This window comes from Trichosurus vulpecula, chromosome X (genome assembly GCF_011100635.1).
Source record: "Trichosurus vulpecula isolate mTriVul1 chromosome X, mTriVul1.pri, whole genome shotgun sequence".
NCBI lineage: Eukaryota > Metazoa > Chordata > Mammalia > Diprotodontia > Phalangeridae > Trichosurus > Trichosurus vulpecula.
In genome coordinates this window covers 29256983-29278940 of record NC_050582.1, presented here as the reverse complement: position 1 = coordinate 29278940, position 21958 = coordinate 29256983, and the positions used below count along the sequence as shown (strand labels likewise).

Genomic DNA, 21958 nt, shown 5'->3' with positions numbered 1-21958 from the left:
CTAATAGGGAGCCACTGGAGGTCACTGAAAGGGGCCGTCATGGAGTGGGGGGAGGGTGAGATTGTCAGTCCTGAGCTTAAGGAAGATCACACTGACAGCTGAGGGGAGGGGGGACTGAGGGAGGAGAGACTTGAGTCACAAAGACCAACCAGCACCTACTTCTTAGTGGTGTTGTGAGGATCCAGTGAGAGAATATTTGTAAGCACCTAGCGCAGTGCTGGGCATACAGCAGGCACTTAATAAATCCTTCTTCCCTTCCTTTCCTATCCCCTCTTAAGCCATGTTCCAATAATCCTGTGACAAACGAATGAATGAATGGGTCTAGTGACTAGGCATCCAGGTAGGACGACTGTGCCTTGGAAGGCTGGGCCAATCCTCGTGATGCCAGCTGGTTAATGAGAGTTTCCATTGGGTCTCCAAAAGGATGGAAAATAAGTGGGATGAATCCCTCCCCCAGTAGAGAGCCTGCTGACATCAGCTGGGGTGTCCCCAAGCTGCTCGATGGCCTGCAGGGGAGTCAGGATGAAGAGGAGGGAGGCGCCTGGTCTGCCGGAGCTCCTACAGGGGCCATGGGCCAGAGCTGGCCTCTACAGGCAGCAGCATGGCCACCAGACCATCTAGTGCATCCCTGGTGTGCAGGGGAGAATCTGGCACCCATAGAGCTCAGCTTCAGGGACTTCCCCATTGGGGCACTGAGTGTCTCCTGGACCAGAGAGTCAGGGAGATTTCAGAGAGGCTCCAATCTGGCCTCGGAGCAGTTGTAGCAGGGCACAGGCAACTCAGTTGCAGGGCAGTGACTGTGACTCCTGCCCATTAGGGCTCCCTTGAGATTAAGCCATGGGAGAACACCTGCCTGGGCAGGAGTGTCAGGGCTGGGTTGGGGCGGCTGCTGGGCAGGCCAGGCCAGAAAGCTTACTAGTCAAAGGGCCCTGTGTGTGCATGTTTAGTGGAATGGGCCCAATGCCCAGAGGGCAGTGAGCGGCCCATGGGCAGGATATGCAAGTAGTACTGTAAGTCCAGTGGGCAAATGCTCCCCGTCCAGGAATTCCGTGGCAAGAGAAAGGGGGCAAGCTGGGCAGCGTGGGCAGAGGAAGCAGGCCAAGGCTGGCATGAGGAGAGCCCAGCCACACCACAGGAACAGACAGGCAACAAAGCCAGAATGAGCAGGCCAGTTGCAGTCCCTGGAGACCTAAAGGCAGCAGGAGGGACCAGGGGGGCAGAAGGGGAGGCCAAAGAAAGCAGGCTGAGGGCAGGGCTCAGGCACTCAAAGCAGGCAGAAGAGAGGAAGGGCCTGGGAGGAAGCAGCCTCCCACCTGGGCAGGCAATGGCATGTGGGCTGGGAGGGAAGTTGGGGGCTACCACCAGCACAGAGGCTGCCTGCCCCTTGGGCTGCTCTTTGACCCCCTGCTGGGGGAGAACCACCAAGGGCTGGCAGCTGTGAGTAAGCATCCAGAAAGAATCAGGGACTCACTGCTCAGCTCTCCAAGGGGGGTCAGAGCAGCTGCTGGGGGCACAGGGTCTAGTCTGGCTGGTGGGGAGAGCAGAAAATCCAAACCAAACCACATGCCCATTAAAACTGTGACCTCTGGATGAACCCAAGCCAGGACCCAGCTTTCCCTCCTGGAAGAGAGGGGGTTTGTGGTCAGCTTGAGAAGGGAACTGTGATTGATTTTCGCCCAGGCCAGGAGGAGAGGGAGTGAATGGTCTGGTTCTGGTACTGGGCAGGACACCATCAATTCCTGGGCAGCCTCTGGGCCCAGCTTCTAAGGCACTTGCAGTGGGGTCAGAGCACAAACAGGAGGCTTTCCTCTGGGCAGAGCCACGTGACTCAGGGATGGGACTCTGGCTTGTGTTGCCTCTTAGTCATAAGTGATGGGACATGGCCATTGGGTTCCTGATCAGGGTGGGCACAGTTCTCACCAGTGTGGTGGCATGGGAAGACCAGTCAATTCAGAGTCAAAACACCTGGGTTTCAATCCTGGCTTTGCCACCTACTCCCGGGGTGACCTGAGGCTCTCTTCTGGGCCTCAGTTTCCTCCTCCACCTTTCCTGTCCAAGAGGACAGGAATAACTTAGAATAACTAAGAATAACTTAGTCCCTGACACACTGACCCGGTGGCATGCCTCCTCTCTGTTCTTCCCCCAGAGCATTCCTCCTCCATTAAATAAGGGATGTGGACACAATGGGCTCTTTTCATTCCCAGTTGTAAACCAAGCATCTCCAGGATCCTCTCCCCAGTGCCTCCTTTCCACTGGACAGCCCACCTTTCCAGGAAGGGAAGAGAAGCACTGGGTGGAGTTCCTTGATTGAAGCTCTCTCAAAAGTGTATATTCTTACCCAAGACCAGGAACCTAAGGGTTAGGGCTTGGATCCTGGCACATCCCTGGTGGGAGCCACAAGGCAGGAGCAGGTCGACTGGCTTGTGGGCCCAAGGCTGGCCAAGCAATGTTGCAGAGCTGTCCACAGCTGCCATTCTTTCAGAAGCTCAAGCAGGCCCAGGGGGGCCTCCAGCCTAGGGCTCAGGCACCCCGTTGAGGGGATCCAACTGAAATCATCTCTCTTGCATGAGCTCTGGCCCACTGGCAGGTGCTACCTAGTCCCTTAGTGCCTAGTTACATAGCACAGCCTGCAGGCACCCACCTCCAGGGGGTTATGAGCCTGGAAATTGCTTCTGGAAGTCCAAACGATAGGCATTAGATTAGGTGTTCTCACAGAGACAACATTATCACAGGGGCCTATGATTCTGACTAATGAGTCTAAAACCTGATTGATGGTCAAAATGACCATAGATGCCATATTTAATAAAAGTGAAATGATTTACACTATAAAGCACAAAGCTTTCTAAGTCTATGTAAGATGAATGGGACCAGGAAGTACAACAACCAACCCCATCCATTTAATTCAAGAGACACAGAGGAAGACCCTGCACCCCGTCCCTCCCCCAGTGTATTGGGTAGACCTCAGGGGGAGGGGAGACTGATAGAAAAGGATGGGCTAAAGTTGTCCAAGATTGGCAGACATGGATGAGTAATACAAACTGCTTCACTGGAGGGAGGACCCCAGTGCATGTGATTACAGACACCCTCCAAGTATATACAGGGTGTCCCCAAAGTCTGAGTGCCATCTTAAGCTTTACTGCCCTATAGAATAGGAAGGACCCCCCGGAGAGGGGCTAGGTCCCGGTAGACAGGGCTGGGGTTTTGTCCATCACTTAGAGGAAATCGCATGGGACAGCATACCGCCCCTCCAAACACAGACACACATACTCACAGATATCCCAGAAGCCAGTGAGACCTGGGGAGGAAGGTTGTAAGGATGGCCAAGAGCCAGGGAGAGCCCTAGGAGAGGAGCTGGATAGGAGGACAGGGCTGGGGGAGACTGCCCAAGGCATGAATCTGTGCCATGGCGGGGAAGGGGCAGTCAGATAGGCTTTTGTGCGCAGACCAGTGGTGCCAGGAAATCACCCAACTCACTGGATCTCAGTGCCAGCAGCACACTGGGCCAGCTCAGAGGGCCACGAGTAAACACCCAGGTCCTTGGCAGACAGAGGAATGGGGGAGCTGTTCTATAGAACCCCCCTTTGGAGAAGAAGGGCTCCTCAGTGCCATCCTGTTTGTGACTAGAGCTTGGGCAATTACAGAGAAGCTTTTCTCATTTGAACAACTTAATTATTTCATTAAAGTAAAGCGAGCGTGTGGCAAAAACCTTTTTCTTGGGGAAATAAACATGCTTGGATGGTCCAGGCAGTGAAGGGAGATTGTCGACCACAGGAGGAGCCGGCAGGGGCTCCAGGCTTGGCAAAGAGGGGAGCTGGAAATGGCGGCTTTGTGGAGGGAGGCACGAGAGCGCCTTACAACGGGGGGCCACAGGGTGCCAGGAGAGGCTCATGAGGTCTCTCTTCTCAGGCGTCTCCTCAGCCAGCCAGCCTGCCAGGCATGGCGCCTGGATGGGATCAAAATGTCATCCCAGCAGCCGCTGTCCCTGCCTCTGGTGAGCTAGTTCATGGGGCCAGAGAATCATCTAATAGAGTTCTGGGCCCCAGGCTGCGGAGGCCTGTAGGTCATTGCAGCCACATCCAGATGGGGTGGGGGGAGCCCCCAGGGTGCATGCAGCCCCCCTCCCTCCTGGGGGCTCCCACTGGATTGTGCATTGAGCTGTCTGACCTGAGACATCTGAATCCACGGGGCTCCCAGCCTTCTCTCCTGCTCACTATTCCCCAGCCAAATAGACTTGGTAATTCCAGGCTTGTGGCTGCAGGGAAGCCTCTTGCTCCTTTTCAATTCCACAAGCTCATTGAGAGTTGGGGGCTGTGGGTAGGAGGGGAGTGGAAAAATCCCAGAGGAATGGGGAAGATTTCCCTTCCTCCTCATTTCTATCCAGTCCTTCAGAAGGTGAGGAGAAGGAGGAAGAAAGGAAACAAGTATTGAATGAGATCCTACTCTGAACAGTCTGAGGAAATCTGGAGATACCTTCTCAAAATAATGTTTTCAGATGCATAAAATAAAATACATTAGATTCCAAAGGAAACCAATGACATTGAAAATAATTATTTATCTATCTGTCTATCTATCTATGTACCCATCCATCCATCCAGTGGTTTCTGCTCCTGGGACTCCTGAGCACAGACAAATTCTGCTGAAGGCCCTGGGGAGCTCCAACCTGCCCTGTAGCAGCCCCCCTGCTAGGCTCAGACCGCTGACTCTCAAGACCTCTCACCTGGGAGTCTAGCTCGCCAAGCACAGGGAGCTCCTTTACCTAGATGGCCATCTCACCTTCCTCTGTTGCTCTCCTTGACTTCCTATAGTGTCGGGCTGAAGTGCTCAGCCTGCTGCCGTGTAGTCATTTTGGGGCCGCGGCCCTCGTCTCCTGCTGAGCTTTCTTACCTCCAGTTGGAGAATCCCAGTTTCCTCCAAGGCTCAGTTCATGTTCCAGCACCTTCCGGTGTCCTTCCTGCTCCCTACCTCTCTCTGCACTCCCAGCTGCCCCTGTGGCTCCCCTCAGATCACTTTGTATCTATTTTCTACTTGATGGCACTATAAGATAGCCTGGAAGACCTGGCTTTAAACTTCACCTCTGAGTCATCCTGGCTGTATAACCCTGGCCAAGTCATTTCCTTCCTCTGTTCCTTAAGATGAAAAGTTGCCAACTGTGTTTGGTAAAAGGGAGTTTCTTCTCTTCCTAGTTTCCTCTGCCAGTGAAAGCCAAGGTACAATCTCTATTCCTATATTTTCTACTCATCTATTTACATGTTGCTCCAATGGAGGAGGGGCTCCCCATTTAAGCTTCCTGAGGATAAGAACCGTTTCCTTTTTATCTTTATATCCTAGGTGCCTAGCTGGTACCTTCTTAGACCTAGGTAGGCTGAGCATTTGGCTAGGCAAGAAGGGGACCCCCTTCTTCAAAGGCACAAAATGGTTATTGAAATGGTGGTGGGAGGAAACTGCTTCACTGCCTGCAGGGTAAGTCCCCCTGGTACAGATAGGTAGGTGCCGCCATTTTATATTCCCATTTTATAGGTGAGGAAAGTGAAATGACTTGGCCAGGAGCACACAGCTAGTGTGTGGGGCAAGATTTGAATTTGGGCCTTCCTGACTGCAAGTCCAGCACTCTGTCTACTGTGCCACCTAGTGTGACTATCTCAAGCCCTACCTTGGAAATTTCAGAAATATTGCATTTGGAAGTGCACTCTTTCCTTCTCTGTTGCTTGAGTTGGGGGGACTAGGAGTAGTGGATAGAGTCTATCTGTAGGGAGGTCGATTTCAATTCCAAGTCAGGAGCTTTGGAGAAGCTGGCCCCTGACACTGCTGCCTATGTGACCTTGAGCAAGTCACTTAAATTCTCAGTGCCCTAAGCCAGGGTTCTCCAAATGCTCTCCTAGCAGTAAAAAAAATTGTTTCTCCGTAAATGATGTGCACGTACTACTGTACTAATATATTACATTATGAAGCATATACAAAAATAGACATTAAAAGGAGATAAAAGTGAAATAAACAATTTTAAGCTATTTGATTTGATTTATTAATGGCATAAACCTCTTTGCTCTCACTAAAATATTAATTTTTTAGTGAGAACAGTGTGATTAAATATGCTTATTTTAAAAACCTGCATATGTCCTGGCTGATAGGGCAGACTTATAAATAATACATGTTTTAGTCATTAATCATTCAGATAATTTCATTTATATATTTCATTAAACATGTGACTTTTAAAGCAACTTTATTGAAAGATACTCAAGACAACAGTCAGTGATAGCTCATAAGTCAGTGAACATTTTTATATTCATCAGAATATAAAATATAGGATAGTGACCCGAGGGGTGAATTCATTGGTCTGAGGGAGGAAATCCTCCCTACTAATGCCTGCTTTCATCTTTTCTGCAATTTATAGACCTAGAAAATTACCTAGAGCACTGAGAGGTCACACAGCATGTATGGATCAGAGGCAGAACTTAAAACCCACGTCTTCCTGCCTTCAAGACCAGCTTTCTCCTTACAATGGCATACACACATTCCTTCTCAGCATTTTTTCTGCTTTTAACCTCTATTATTTTTGGTGATTTCATTCCATACTTTATTTGAAATTGTGTATTGCTGTTTTGTTTACATAACTAGTTTTATACAGTTCTATTCCAGTCAGCCTGGATCAGGAGTTCCAACCTCCCCCACCCCCCCACCCCAAGCTCTCCCTGCTGGCTCTCAGCTCTGTGCAGTTCAAGTGTCAAAAGCATTCCTTTCCCTCCAGGTTCAGTGGAGGTGCTGATGAGCCCTGAACCTGTTAATTCTAAGTTTTCTCTCACCTAAATTCTTCTTGAGCTCTTTCCGTTTGTCATAACCTACCCTTCATGGTCATTATTTGCATACACGTCATAACTGGTAAGCTCCATGAAGAATGTATCTTTATCTTTATAGTGTCAGAGACTCATCAATAAGCATGTGTGAAGAACCTACTCTTGCTAAAGATAAGGAATTCATAAGGGAGACCTTTTCCTCCCTGAGTTTCCATTTTGACATTGGTCCTCTTTGAGAATGAAGGATGAACAACATTTTATTAGGGGGAGGCACCATGTTCACAAGTTATAGAAAAATAAATAAACACGATTTGAAGTGGAGCTAATAACTGAGGGAATCAGAAGGGGCCTCTTAAAGGAGATAGCAACTCAGCTGAGATTTAAAGGGTACTAGGGATTGAAGAGGTGGAGGTAAGGAGGGAGAGAATTTCAGGCATGGGAGATACAGCCTGCATAAAGCCACAGAGAAAGGAGATGGGATGCCATATATTACACTGCAGTTTGAGAATATTAATCTTTAAATATTGACATTAGGAACATACTGTCTCATGTTCTAAGCCAGGGCTGTCCAATATGTGGCCCGCAGTGGGATTTATGTGGCCCACCTACAAGCATAGAAATTTACATAAATGCTTTAGTAAACGAAGCCAAGCTACTGCAGAGCTCTCACTAAAATGGCAAATCAAAATATATTGTCTATTGTTTCAATTAAAACCTACAGTTGGACAGCCCTGTTCTAAGCCGTTAACTGCTTTTGATATCCTGGGTTTGCGTCTTAGAATTTCTAATATGTCCCTTAAAAATTCTGGGTGCTTTACCTAAGTTCTTAATAATCCACAAAATAAGCCACTATTTTTTCAAATTTGTTTTTAAAAATATATTGTCATCATAAATCTTGCTGTACCTAATAAACTTAAATTTAAAAATTGTCCCATCTAATGAAGGGAAAGATTGATGCATGGTTCCCATCATATTGGGTAGGCCAGTGTCTTCTGTTATGGATAGTTTCTGTATAGACCTGAATATTTTAATTTTGAACTTTTATGTTGGTGTGTGCCTAAACTGCCCTATAGAGCAACACCGCCCCCCACCAAGGTATAGCACAGTATTTAATATGAAAATATTGTTATAAAATCATATCAACAATTGAGCCATAAGTTCCACTTGATTTCATTTTCTTAAATTATAATTTTGATATGTTTTGTATGTGTAATACAAAGTGATTATTATATTATGTTCAAAAAAGATAGTTACTGTAACTGAGGTTTCAAAAAACAGCGTAAAGACAGTATCCACATTTCATTCACCGTTTTATTTGTCCTGCCAACACAACAAATAACATTTGAAAATAGCAATTTAAAGTTTAGTGTAAAACACAACAAAAATTATCTTTAAAATGATCTGTTTCGTGAAAATGAATGTCATTATTAGGGCCTTACTATGAAGAGCCTTTTTTTCAAGGAAATGTGCCAAGTTAGAGTTCTGAGCTACGATAATGTTTTTATTCACATAGACACATGCTGTTGCAAAATTTTCTGTTTTTCTTGGAATGTGTATTATTGGGAAGTGATAGTGGGCTGTTTGATGTTATTTATTCTAACTTCTGGGCATCAGCTCTCGAATGATGGTGAAACGAAGTGATGGGTATTTGTGGTGTGTTGAGCATAGGAGTGGGGGGAGCCGTCCTGGTGGAATATCAGCAGTGTTTCCAATAGTCAAGAGGATGGGGGCGAGGCAGGGGGCAGTTCACTCTTTAACTGTCAGTGGTGGGCATTGAATTGGAACTCAAGTAGCCTAGTCATGTGGACTGCTAGAATAATCTGAATTTAGACATTCAATTTGGCTCTGTATAGGTGTTCTAAATCACAACCCTTCTGAAAAGGTGAATGTCACAAGCTAGTTATTCTAAATCTTCATTAGTAAATCAGTATAGCTCACATGAGCTCATGAATCTCGTAATAGATTTTTCAATCAAATTGGTTATATAGACAGGGGTTTGGCAAAAATAAACATTTGTCTGGGGCCCCCAAACCCTAAAGGAGGCCCTCTAGGCATTGTTCTGGGTATACAAAGGCAAAACCAGACCATGTCCTTAAAGGGCTCCCAGTCTAATGAGGGAGAGCCTACTAGGTAAAGGATGATGTACAACCAAATTGAAGACAGGCTACATTGGAAATAATCAGTGGAGGGAAGGTACTAGTGTTAAGGAGCATCAGGAAAGGCTGATGTATGCTTTATTAGGGGGTTACATTTACTCATCTCCCAACTTCCTTTATGGTCCTATATCCTCTGATACTCAAGAGATGAGGCTAGGAACAGCCTCTCCAAGGAGTAAGAGAAAGCTTGAATGGGGCTGCCTCCCAAGAGAAGGAGGCATAGGAAGGGTGAGAGACTCGGGGAAATTCTCTTGCAGTTTCCCCTCAGAGCAAAGCAGGGGGGACCACTCCTCTGAAGGCTATTTTGGTTTTACTCTTGCTAGCTTTCTTAACAGGATCAGGGATCTAGAACCAAAAGGGACTTCAGAGGTCACCAGCCCCCTCATTTGAGAAATGAGGAAATGGAGGCCCAGGGAAGTTGTCCATCCCTCCCTCTCCCAGCACTTGTGAGCTTCTCCCCTCTGTTTGCTTTCTTCTTTGGGATTTACAGTAAAGGGCCTCTTGTAGGTTTTCCATGCCTGCTTGTGGGCTTGCTTGGATCCAGCAAAAGCTGAGACTCTGCTTTTCCTTTTGCAATGGGAGTTGGGGGTGGGGGCGGGGAACAACAGGTGGTGGCAGTCAGTCAGAAGACCACAGGACAGTCAAGCTTGGGCTCTTTGGGAGAGAGGAGAAGGGTGAATGCCAGAGGCTTCCGAGGGCCTGGCTAAGCCGATGGCATTCAGGGTTAGCTGTGTACCCAGATTAGGTGGCGAGTTCATCTCTCGCTGGAGGCCAGGGGCCCTACAGCAGGGACACTGATATTTCCAGGCACATCAGGCTGCCAACTCAGGACTGGAAAATGTGTTAGGGGATTTCCATGGGCAGGGCCAGTCCACTGCATCAGATAGAACACTCTAGGAGACCAAGTAGAGGTTAGAGAAAACCAGGAAGGTGGGAGCTTAGCAAGAGGGCCAACCTTGAGATGTTCACCATGGCCTTGCTACCTCAAAAAACAGAGATTGCTCATTAAACTTTAATTAGCAATCAACTTGTGTAAAAGGAGAGAAGACCAATCGTCTAACCAAGTTCATTAATGCTTCCTTCTCTCCTTGACAACAATTATCCCACTGGAGGCTATGTCCTCATCCAATTTGCTCTATAACCACCTACCCTAAAGTCTTGTTCAGATTCTGAAAGCTGCAAAATAGCAAGTGCTAATTATTTTGGCTGCTTCTTGCTTATGCTCGAGGAAATCTGTGTCGGCAGCGCTTACACTGCCACCGTGGGGAGCAAAGAAATTGGTCTTAAATATGATAAATTAAGCTCAGTGGATGACAAATGTCAGTTCAGGTGTGATATATATTAATGACATCTCCCTGTTAGCTGGTGACCATCAGCCCAACATATCTGCTGAGGCGGTGAAGAGCAAACTTGTTGAAACCCCGCCCCCCAAAGATAGGAACCTCCTGGGAGGTCAGTAATCCAGTGAGACCAGGGAAGGTAAAGGGCCTGAGTTAAAATGCAAGTTCCTTAAGGTCAGGGGAATACTCTATTTTATGTTCTATGTCTCCCCAGTATCTGACCAGGGCCTGGGGCATAGAGTACCCATTGAATGGCTAGAGTACTGAATTTGGAGTCAGAAAGATCTGAGATCAAATTCTGCCTCTGGCTCTTACTAGCTGTGTGACCTTAAGCAAATTGTTTAACCTCTCTGGGCCTCAGTTTCCTCATCTGTCAAATGAGGGAGTTGAACTTAATAGCCTAGAAGGTCTGTTTCATCTTTAAATTGAGGATCCTGCTGTCTGTGATCCTGTCACTCTATCTCTATGAATGAATGCTTGTGTTGGCACAGGTGGAAGACTATGGGTAGTCTTGACCTCCATGGTTTAGGAAGGACATCTAGAGGACAGCCACCAGGATGGGGAAGGGGAAAGGGCCTCAAGAAAGATCATCGGGGGATCGTGAATTGAAAGCTGGAAGGGGCCTTAGAGGGTCTCCTAGCCCAACCCCTCATTTTACAGATGAGACATCTGAGTCTCAGGAATGTCTCATGATTTGCCCAAGGGCTCCCAGGGAGTCAGTCAAAAAGTCAGGATTCAAATTCAGGCCCTCTGACTCAACATTCACTGTTCTTTATCACCTCATAGGAGCATCCCTGGAAAGAACTGGGAAAGTTTAGGCTAGAGAAGAGAAAACTCCAGGGAGAAATAATAATATAGTCCAGTGTTTGAAGGGATGTCCCATGGAAGAGGGAGGAGACTCATGCCTGTTGTGCCGTAGAGGGCAGGGGGGAAAGCGGTGGTTAGAAGTTACGCTGGGGAAGACTTAGGCTCAATGTAAGGAAAGTCTTTTTGATAGTTAAGGTTGTCCCATAGTGGAATGGGCTGCTTTGGGAGGTAGCAAGTTCCTCCTCACCGGAGATCTTCAAGGAGAGGCTGGATGACCACTGGTCAGGGATGTTATAGGCTGAAATTCTTGTTCAATCAATCAAACAACAGACTTTTATTAAGTATCTACTGTATGCTAGGAACTGGGGAATACAAAGAGAAAAAAGAATAATACAAAGATGCAAAAGAAAAGTCACTTTGATTGGGATGGGGAGACTGTTGTCTCTTTCGTTTTCCAAGACGACCAATGACATCATGGGATGATGTCTTGACTCTTGCGTGAATAGGATTTCAGTGAGGCAGAGCTGCACAAAGTCGTCAGCCTCACTCTCTCTTCCGGTCATTGAAGTCCAGTGGCAGGACAAAAGTCAAGATGACCAGTGACGGCCCGGGATGCAGTGGGTAATCCTGGTGTCTTTTATGACCGACCAAGCTCTAAGCCTGCCTTCATGGCCATTGAAACAAATTGTTCTCATCCACCTCTTCTGCTGGGGAAGTCTTTACCTGCTTGGGGTAGACACCCTCCTAATGGGTTTAGCCCATTTGCTGAGATGGTTTTATGGGGGTGTGGCTGAGGCACGTGCTCCAGCTTCTTGGAGCCACAGGGGAGAGTTGGGGGATGGGTGGACACCAAAGGTGGATGGATGGGCAGCCCTGGAAAGGGCTCGGCAGGCCTTTACACTGGAGGTGCTAGTGCTCCCTGAACACTCCGTACACTCCTGTGGAGTACTAACAACTTGAGCTGAACCTTAAAAGGACCTGGGGGTTCCAGGAGGCAGAGGCAAAGAGGGGTAGTATTCTAGGCATGGAATCCAGGGCAATCTGTACAAAGGTGTGTAGGTAGGAAATGGAATGCTGTATAAAGTGAACAGCAAATAGGTTGGTTTATCTGGATCATAGTTTGTAAAAGAGAATAATGTCGTAGCCAACTTGGAAAGGTAGGCTGGAGCCTGCTTGTGTATGGCTCTAAGTGTAAAACAGGAATTTACACTTTATCCCAAAGGCAAGAGGGAGCTACTGAAGCTTCTTGAGAATCAGACCTGCACTTTAGAAATATCAGCTTGGCAGTTATGTGGAGAATAGATTGTAAAGAGGAAAGATTGGAGGCAGAATTAGGCAGGAGACCAATTATGAGGTTATTATAGTAGTCCAAGTAAGTGAGACGGAAGGCCACATGAGTGGAGAGAAGGGGACTGAAGTGAGAGATGGTAAAGAGGTAGAAATGAGAGGAGTTACTGAGTGGATAGTGGGGGGTTGGGGATGGGAAGAGGAGACAATGACTCCAAGCTTGGAAGAACTGTTCATTCAACTAGGACTAGACAGCCCTTTGAAATCCCTTCTCACTTCAAGATTCTCTGATTTTGTTTTGTGAATGCAATTAGATCCAGGTTCTAAGCTCAGGAGCCTTGACCAAATTGTTTGCCATCTCTGGGCTGCTTTGCTTTCTTTCTGATCCCCTCCAGCTCAGCTATTCTGTGATTCTTCTGCCATGTGCCTGGGGACCAGTTAGCAAATGGAAACATGATGCCAAAGACTGGAATATAGAGCTTGGTGGATAGCAGCACAGGAAGGAAGGTCCCTCCCAGGGGCCTCAGAGGAGCTTGATGATCTGGGGGCAAATCAGTGAGGAAGGAGCCCTAGTCAGAAGGCCTTTCTGCACCCAAAAGCCCTGTTCGATGCCCCAAGATGCCCCACAGTCAGTTGGAATGTTAATATCTTTCAGCTCCCCATATCAGGAAGGGTCCTTCCTGGGGAGGGATGGAAAGAGTGGCTGATTTTAAGCTCCATCTACTAGGTCAAAATCTACCCCCAGACTTGGCGACCTTGGATGAAAGTAATATAAATGGCAGCCTTGAGGAATCTGACTAACTTCCCTCCACCCTATGTGGACAAGAAGAGTAACTTGAGCCATGAGTGGGACACTTGGTGCACCACTGGACCATTTCTGTGCGCCAAGAACAACCATCCCCAACCTAGAAGTAGGAAGGGCTTTTGAGTGTGGCAGGGCGGCCACACCAAGGATTTGCATGAAGTAGTATCAGGAGAAAGATTGTTGCAGGAAGAGGGGGAATAGAAATATGTACCGTCCCTGAAAAGCAACTGGATTTTTGTCACAGAGTGTCTCTTCTTCCTTAAGGCCAACCTGTGGTCTTCTGCTCCTCCAGCTTCATGCTGTCCAGTACCACCTCTGATGCTCCTGACTCTCTCCCAGGGTTGCCTTCTTCAACCATCAGGTTTTTCTGTCTGTGAGTCCCCCCACTCCCTTCTTCCATCAGCAGTGCCATGACGATTTGGGGCCCAGAATCTGGAAGAGACAGGCTGTTCCTTGTGCCAGAATGATTGCATCCTACCAGGTGGAGGGAAGGGGGAGCTATCCTGACTGTCAACTGATTTTGCCCCAGGCCCTGAAAGATCTAACTTAATCTACCATTAGCATCACAGCATCCTAGATATGGTTAAAAGGGACCTCCAAAGGTGGGGTTAGGCCTGCTCCTTCTTATAGAGGAGGAAGTTGAACCCCATGGAGGTGAAAGTGCCTAGGGTGACACAGGTAGTAGACATCAGAGGCAGTATGGGATGCCAGCTTCGCCAGGGCTCTTTGATTTTCCATTCTGCCTCCATGGAAGGGGAAACTCCTGGTCTGACACCTGCTTGTGTGTGACTTCCTAAGCTCTGCTAGAGATGTGGGGCAGTGGGAGAGGAGGCCTGTGGGGTTCACTCCAATAGCTTCGAGAGCATCCAGCCTGGGCGGGGGAGCCCCTCTCCTCCCCCACCGCCCCTCCCCCCCCCAAGGATTCCACAAGTGGACTCCTTCTAAGGACATGCCCAGCTGGGGGCAGCAGAGCCCCACAGCTCAAGCAGATGCTTTGGGGGGGGGGGCGGAGCAAGGATTGCAGTCAGCTCCAGGAATTTCAGCCTCTGGAATCGGCTATGATCCGGGGCTCCTTTCCCTATTAGGCAGATAGATAAATGGGTGTTTGAAGGAGGAATGCAGTTCTGAGCACATTTCAACCTCCCATAGAGACTTGGGTGCCCTTAATGGTACCTGGATGATAATGAGCAGGAAGTCCCAAGGTCCCTCAGACAGTCAGCCCATTCACTAGGCCTTCTGGGCCCTGGGTTTTCTGAGGGAGTGGTCTCCTTCCTAAGGCTTGTATTTTAAGGCCTGTAAAGCACTCCCCAGGTTGTACTGTGTAATGATCCCCACCCTACCCCACTCTGGTTATAGAGGAGGAAAATGAGACTCTCTGAAGGCTAGTGACTGACCCAGCGTCATTTAGCTAGTAGGTGCCTGAGGCGAGACTTCAATGTGGACATCTGCCTCCAGGGCCTGGCCTCACCTTATCCTGCCCTTCCAACCCACAATGCCCTTTAACAAACCTTCTGCCTGGGCCTTATTGGAATAGAGAACTGTAGCAAGAGTGTGCTAGTAAACGTTTACTGCCTGGCTCTTGGAAAAAAGCCCAGTATTTTCCAAGCTTAATCTGCATCATTAATATTTTCTCCTTCACTTTCTTAATTCAAGACAATCAACAGAACAACAAATCCAGCCCCGATTTGTGATGTTTGCCTATTTCCATATGCTAACCCTGACAATTTAACAATAAGCTCTTACGAGCTGGTTCAAGCTGGCTCCAGCACACCCCTCCTTACTGTCAGCCAGGAGGGTATGCCAACAATGCTGAACGGTTTGGCCAGCTCCTACATGATGTCATGAAAAGAGCCCTGGATTTGGAGGCAAAGAACCTGGGTTCTTTCTGACCTTGGGCAAGTGCCTTCCCCTCTCTGTACCTCAGTTTCCTCATCTGTAAAATGAAGATGGGTGCATTAGACAGCCTATGAGGTCCCTTCCAGCTGTAGATCTATGATCCTTACCTCCCTTACTTTCTTCTATTGAAGAGGTTGGACAAGCTGGTCCCTGAGGTCGATGCCAGCTCTAACTGTGATCCCATGCTCCAGGGCGTGGAGGAGTTTGTTGCCAGTCTCATTGTCTCCTGCATCGTGTCCACCCCTGGGGAACCTTGTTACCCAATCTAGCTAGCTAGAAGCCCTGGGCTGGCTTCAGTCACGACCCGATCGGTGGTACATAAGCCTCATTCTCAAAATGGCTTAGTAACTGGGCTCTGTTTTTCTTTCTTTTTTCAATGACAGGCAGAAAAGAGTGAGGAGAGGGAATCTAGTGATAGGTTGCCAGTGAAAGAAAAAAAGAAAGAAAGAAAGAAAAAGAAAGAAAGAAAGGAAGGAAGGAAGGAAGGAGGGAGAGAGGGAGAGGGAGGAACGAAGGAAGGAAGGAAAGAAAAAGAAAATAGGGGTATGGAAGTACTTTTTAAAATGCACAGAGGAAAAGAAAAGGCAGTTCAGAAGGAAACACAGATGAGTAGGACAGCTTTGAAAGTACCAAGTTGATTTTTTTTTCTGGCAAACTATACATAATAGAGAATGATGGTTTCATATGTAAGCCTCTTCTGTTCCACTTTACATATGAAAATACTCTCTTTTTTGGTGTTGAAGCACAGAATAAAAAAATTTGAAAGGGAAAAAAAATATTTCCTTCAAATTTCCTTTGGGCTTGGGCCCAAAGCATCTATGAATGATTACTCCTTCCCTGTCATGCTTCCTTAGGAGCACCTTAAGGGTTGCAAAGCACACATCATTGGTCCCATTTGACAAAGGAGGAAATCAGGGGTCACAGTGAGGAAACATCTGAGGCAGGATTGAAGCCCCAGGCCTCCCTCATTCTGGGTCTAAGCACCATAGCCACTAGGCCACGTTGGGGTTTTGCTCTTGACATCTACCATGTGAATAATTTGCTTAGAAATTTAAGCACAGTACTCCTGTCACAGGGGAGAAATTGTGGCATGAGATATTCTCAGAGGCACTCACTAATTATTATTGATTTCTCTTAGTGGTCCAAATGAGTCCATTTGTTAAAGTCAGGTTGAGCGATTGGCTTCTTAGAGAAGGTCAGAGTTGGGAGAGAACTTGGGGATCATAAACACCAACCTCCTGCCTGGTTTGGGAATCCTTTCTACACCATTCTCCCTACATAGGGTTGTCCCCTGGCCTCTGCTTGAACACCTCCAGTGATGGGGACCTCACTACCTATGGGGCAGCTCCTTCTTGGCAGCTAACCTTGGGTCTCATACTATAGTTTTGTATACTTGCAAGGCCAGAGTGAGCTCCCTTTCAATGATTGAGTTCTAGTGCTTAGGATGCATGTGCTATTGGAATAGATTAGAGCTAAGTCACAGTGGTGATGGTGGGGAAAAAGTGGGGATAGAGAAGAGGCAATGATGCCTTAGTCTGATTAAACTCTTACCTTCAAACCTGGGAAATGAGGCTGGCAGCCAACTGTGAGTGAGGGAGATGTAGCAGTGGGTCATGGGAGAGCAAAAATGATGGAAAAGAAAAATATTCTTCTCAAACATTACTCACCAAGAATCAATTATCATCTGGAGGACAGAATAGAATGAAATGTGAGAGTTAGAAGGAACTCTGGGAACTATTTAATCAAACTCCTTCATTTTGCAGACTGGGAAACTGAGGGCAAGGCAGAAGAGTCAATCTGATGGCCAATACAAATGCCGTTGGAGGTAGCAAAGGGTACATGATGATGAGCAGAGAGAGATGCCAGCCCCTGCAGCATGCTGGGACTCCCTGGGAGCCAGAGGAGGGTCAGGACTCTTAGGGCGGAGGTGTCAAACAGAGGCTGCTGGGACCTCCTTGGCACCAGATTAAAATGTCATTGGGAAATAGCTCACAAAATAAATAAAAATCCAATAAAACATTAAAACTAAGTCAATATGCTGCCCGCCGGGATCCTTATGGATGATTTAGTGGCTTCCTTTTTATTTGAGATTGATACTACTGAAGGGGAATGGGAGTGGTGGCTCTGAGCTGGGGAAGGTGTGGACCAACTTAGGACAAAGAGCTGATTGCTACCCCCAACCCCCCACCCCCAGCTCCAGCTCTCTGCTCTAAAGAAAGGAAGGGAGTTGTCCAAGGTCACACAGCGAGCCAGCATATCCACACTGAAAACAAATAGTGAATACCCTTTGCAGGAGAATAATTTAAATTACAGTGCTTCTTAAACTGTTGGATGCAACACACAGTTTAAAAAGTGCTGAATGGTCTTGAGTAGAAAAAGTTTAAGAAGCCCTGGTTTAGAACAAAAACCTGCTGAGCCTGAAGACACAGAGACTGTGATTACACTTTGCTGTTCAGTCATTTTTCAGGCATGTCCAACTGCATGATCCCATTTGGGGTTTTCTTGGCAGAGATACTGGAATGGTTTGCCATTACCTTCTCTAGCTCATTTTACAGATGAGGAAACTGAGGCAAACAGGTTGAAGTGACTTGTCCGTGGTCACGCAGCTAGTAAGTAAGTGTGTGAGGCCAGATTTGAACTCTGGAAGATGAGTCTTCCTGACTCCAGGCCCAGCACTCAGTCCACTGCAGCGACACCTAGCTGCCCTGTGGCTACACTACAAGAATGTAAAAGGAACTAAGAAGGCAGAAGCTTGGGAATAGAGATGTATCAAGGGCTGTAGAATCTATGTTTCTGGTTAGTTTCCTTACCCCAAGTCTCTCTGCCACTCTAATCCAACCTGTACTTGGATGCCAGGGTTATCTGAAAGTGCACAGTTGACCATGTCACAACACCCCCCCCCCCCATTCCATAAACTGCAGTGAATCCCTATTATCTTCAGAATCAAATATAAAATGCTCCATCTGGATTTGATGGCCCTTCACACCCTGGACTTTTTCTATTTTTCTAGTCTTCTTAGACTTTACCTCCACTCCTCTCCTCATTGGTCTTCTTGTTCCTCAAGACACTCCATCTCTTGTCTCCATGTCTCCACACTGTTAGTCAATAAACATTTAAGTGCCTACTATGTGCCAAATACTGTCTGTCATGTTCTGGCCCTTGTCTCTGCCTTCCTGGGCTCAGTTCAAGTCCCTGCTCTGTAGGAGGCCTTTGCTGGTCTCCCCCTCCCCTCATTATCACCAACATATGCTGTCTAGATCTTGTTTATACACACCTGTTTGCACATTGGCTCCTCTACCTGCCTGAGAGTGGGAATTTGCTTGTTGACTGACTACTGAGTACAATTTTCAGGGTGATTCTGCTCATTGGGTTGGCTTGGTGCAGGGGCTCAATCAACTTGCTTCCATTCAATCAGGGAAAGTTCAAAGAGGAGGCAGGCCTGGAGGGAGATCACAGAAGGCCTTGGCTCATCCAGTTGGCAGTGGTGGGGTAAAGGCCATGTCACCTGTCGAGAGGAAGGCACAGGTTTCAAGAACATGGGAAAGGAGAGAGGTAAGACGGTTAGCATGATCAAAGTGGAAGGAAGAACTCAGGACACATGAGCCCCGCCGTAAGCTGGGGGTGGCTCTGTCTGATCCAGATTGCCTAACTCTAGGAGGAATCCTAGAATTCCAGAGCTTGGAGGCCCTAAGAGGCCAACTAGGCCATATGCCCCCTCCCCATTTTCTAGAAAAGGACACTTAGGTCCAGAGAAGAGAGGTAGCATGGGTCAATGGAGAGAATGCTGGCTTGGGGTCAAGGGACCTGAAGTCAAACCCTGGCTTTGCCACTGATAAACTGTGAGACTATGGGCAACTCCCTTGCTCTTTTTGGGCCTCAACTTCCTCATTTGCAAAATAGAGGTTGGGGAGGTTGGACCTCCAGGGGCCCTGCCAACTCCCAGTCTATGGAGCTGCAGATTTTATTGCTCATCCAAGGGTTCAATGGTAGCAGAGACAAGAGCAGAAGCCAATTCTCTCACTCCCATGTAGGGCCCTTTCCTTTAGAAATGGGAGGCTGAATACCCCTTTCTGGAGGTCTGCACTGCACCACCAGGACTGGCATGGCCCTCCCCAGTTGCTGATCCCAGGTCTTTGCCCAGAGGGCACTTTGCAGATTAACAAGCTCATCCATTTGGCTCAGTCTTCCTCATGGAACCTCAGTAAGCCAAGCCACAGCAGCGCTTGCCCAAATTGGCCCAAGGAGGCCAGGGACAAGATCTGGGAGCCAATGAGGCTGGGCTGCCGCAGAGCTCTCTTCAGGGCAGCCTACATTCTGCAATGTTCCCTTTGCCAGCTCCTAGAGGCAGTGTGTTAGAATAAGGAGGACAGAAACTCCCTTGCCCCCAGCCTTAATAGTGAAATCACTCGTGCTTGGAACTGGGTCCTCTGGGTGTCTTGAGTGTCCACTCAGGACCTCCCAAAGCCCCTGCTTACCCAAGACTTGCCTAACTCCCACTGGGTCTCTAGCACTTTAAAAATGTCATGTGGTATAGTGGATATGATACTGGCACTGATGTTGGGAAGACCAGAGTTCAAAAGCTGCTCGTCACCCTTCTAAGCTGTGCGACCAGAGGCAGGCCATGCAGCCCCTGCCAACTTCTGGAAACTCTTTCAGACTCCAAGTTAGAGGTCAGTACTCCAGTATGGGGATCCTGAAATTGGAGGTCCAGACCCAAACCCATCCCTGCCCCTTACGGGTTCTGTGACCCTGGGTGAGTCATTTTGGTTTTGATTTTATGTTTGATTTTTATTTGATTTTTTTCTCAATATACATGAACACAAATTTTCAGCATTCCTTTTTTTTCCCTAAAATTTGGCATGTCACTTCTAACCTCTTTAAGCTTCAGTTTTCTCATCTGAAAAATGGGCGTAATAGCAATAATAAATCTCTAGAGCAGTGATATCTAATACAAATAGGAACTGGGACCACTATCCATTCACCAGGATCTTTGCAGGCTGCATTTTGACTCGGGATATTATCTCTTAAATATTTCCCAGTGACATTTGAAGCTACACTGGGGAATGGTGTGGGCTTATGAAGCCCCTTGGGACCATGTGTTTGACCCCTCTGCCAGTGAGAGTTGCCAATGAGAGTCAAAGGAGCTAGCAATAGCGGATGGACAGACAGATGTACAGCCCTTTGGAAGCCTCCAAATGCTCTACAGATAGAGCGCTTGTTCTGAAGTGGACCCAGCAGCCAGCATCCACCATCCAGAGCACCACCTTTTAATGGGGTCACCCTCCTGGCTGCCTTCTGTACTCCATGTCCATCAGGCTTCTGGGTGCTCTGGGAGCACGGGAGATGTGAGAAAGGCAAGAACAGCCCCAGCGGAACGTTGGGTTCACCGTGTTACCCTGTCTAGCATCCCCCAGGGCAAAGTCCATGTCACCAGCTGGGGCCATGTGGCTGATTAAGTGCTCTTGGCTTTCTCCAGCAGCAGCTCACCCATAAGCAGGACAGCTGCCTAGGCTGGGCCCCACATCTCGTGTGTGCCATCTCCCAGGATCAGTGCCTGAGGAGTTACCCTGCCCAGAAGAGGAGGCCTGCTTTAGTTACAGCTACGGCTCAAAACACCCTGTTATGAAATAACTCAGTTTGTGGAGCCAAAAGGCAAACAAACCTGCCTGGGGGGAGTCTTCCTTGAGAGTCAAAACTGTCTGCTTTTTCCTGGGCAATGCCAATAACAGATCCCATTTCTCTTAGCACCTTAAGGTTTGCCAGTGGCTTGCCTGACCATAAGCTGCTCAGGGAAGTATTACCATCTAGATTTTACAGATTAGGAAACTGAGGCTTACAGAGGGAAAGTCAATTGCTCAAAGTGACACATGTTGCAGGTGGGATTCAAATCCAGGTGTATCAGAGCCAAGGCCGGTGAGGGTTGCTGTCGAGAATGGGATGTGGCTTTGGGTAAGTTGGGAGATGGCAGGGTGCCAGAGGCAAGCCAGGCAAAGGCATTTCTGAGGGCCAAGGTCAGCTTGAGGGCCCAGGATTTCTCCCATCCTCCAGGTACCAGGCAGATTGATAGGTTCATTTTTATTCTACTTGCTCATACCAATATAGTGGCGCCGTGCAGCTTTTATTGACTGCATTTGAGGTCATATGAGCTCCCAGATCAACAGAGTATCCTTTAGGTTGAACTGATCGCTTTAAACCCTCTCCACTCTTCATACCCTCTCCATGCTATTTGCTTTATTAACATTCTCGAACATGGAAGTCCATATGGACTTTGTATCCTTTCTCAATCCATTTTCAAGTGCCTTGGTGCATTATGGGACAGGAATGCCTATCAACCTCTGCTCTTTACTGTTCATTATTTTTGCTAGTGCTAGGGTTATCTCCTTTGTCTTCCAATAAGCTAAATCCTTTGAATCTCTTCTCATTAGACAGTTCCCTCTTGGTGCCTGGCCAGAACCATTGCTACTGCTTTCTCTAGGCCTGGCTTGGTAACAACTCCACTCTCTGCTGTGGGAACATCCAGTGGCCCCCATGGCCAGTCCACTTTCACATGGGCCCAATCTTCCTTTCTTCCAGAGAGGTCGCGAATCCTCAGCCAGTTATTAGCACTCTCTCTTGAAATTACTTTGTCTTTACTTGTGTATGTTTTCTAGAGGAGAGGCCCCTTAAGAGTAAGATTTATTGTGCTTTTCTCTGTATCCCCAGCTAGCTCTATAATGCCTAGCCCAGAGTAGATGCTGAACAAACGTGTGTCGAATGGAACTGAACATAGCTTCTGTCGTCCCCCAAAGCTCCGGGGCTTCCTTATCCCAACTTCCATTCCCACTGAGGATTCGGGTCCTGGGAGCTTGTCTACATCTCCTCAGGGTTCTAGGGGTACCC

The 21958-nt window shown here is 47.8% G+C and overlaps 1 protein-coding gene across 1 annotated transcript in view; it reads left to right on the top strand.

The window, feature by feature from the left end:
* Positions 1 to 21958, top strand: part of GPR50 (G protein-coupled receptor 50) — a 68194-nt gene that overhangs the window by 12634 nt on the left and 33602 nt on the right. The window lies entirely within an intron of this gene.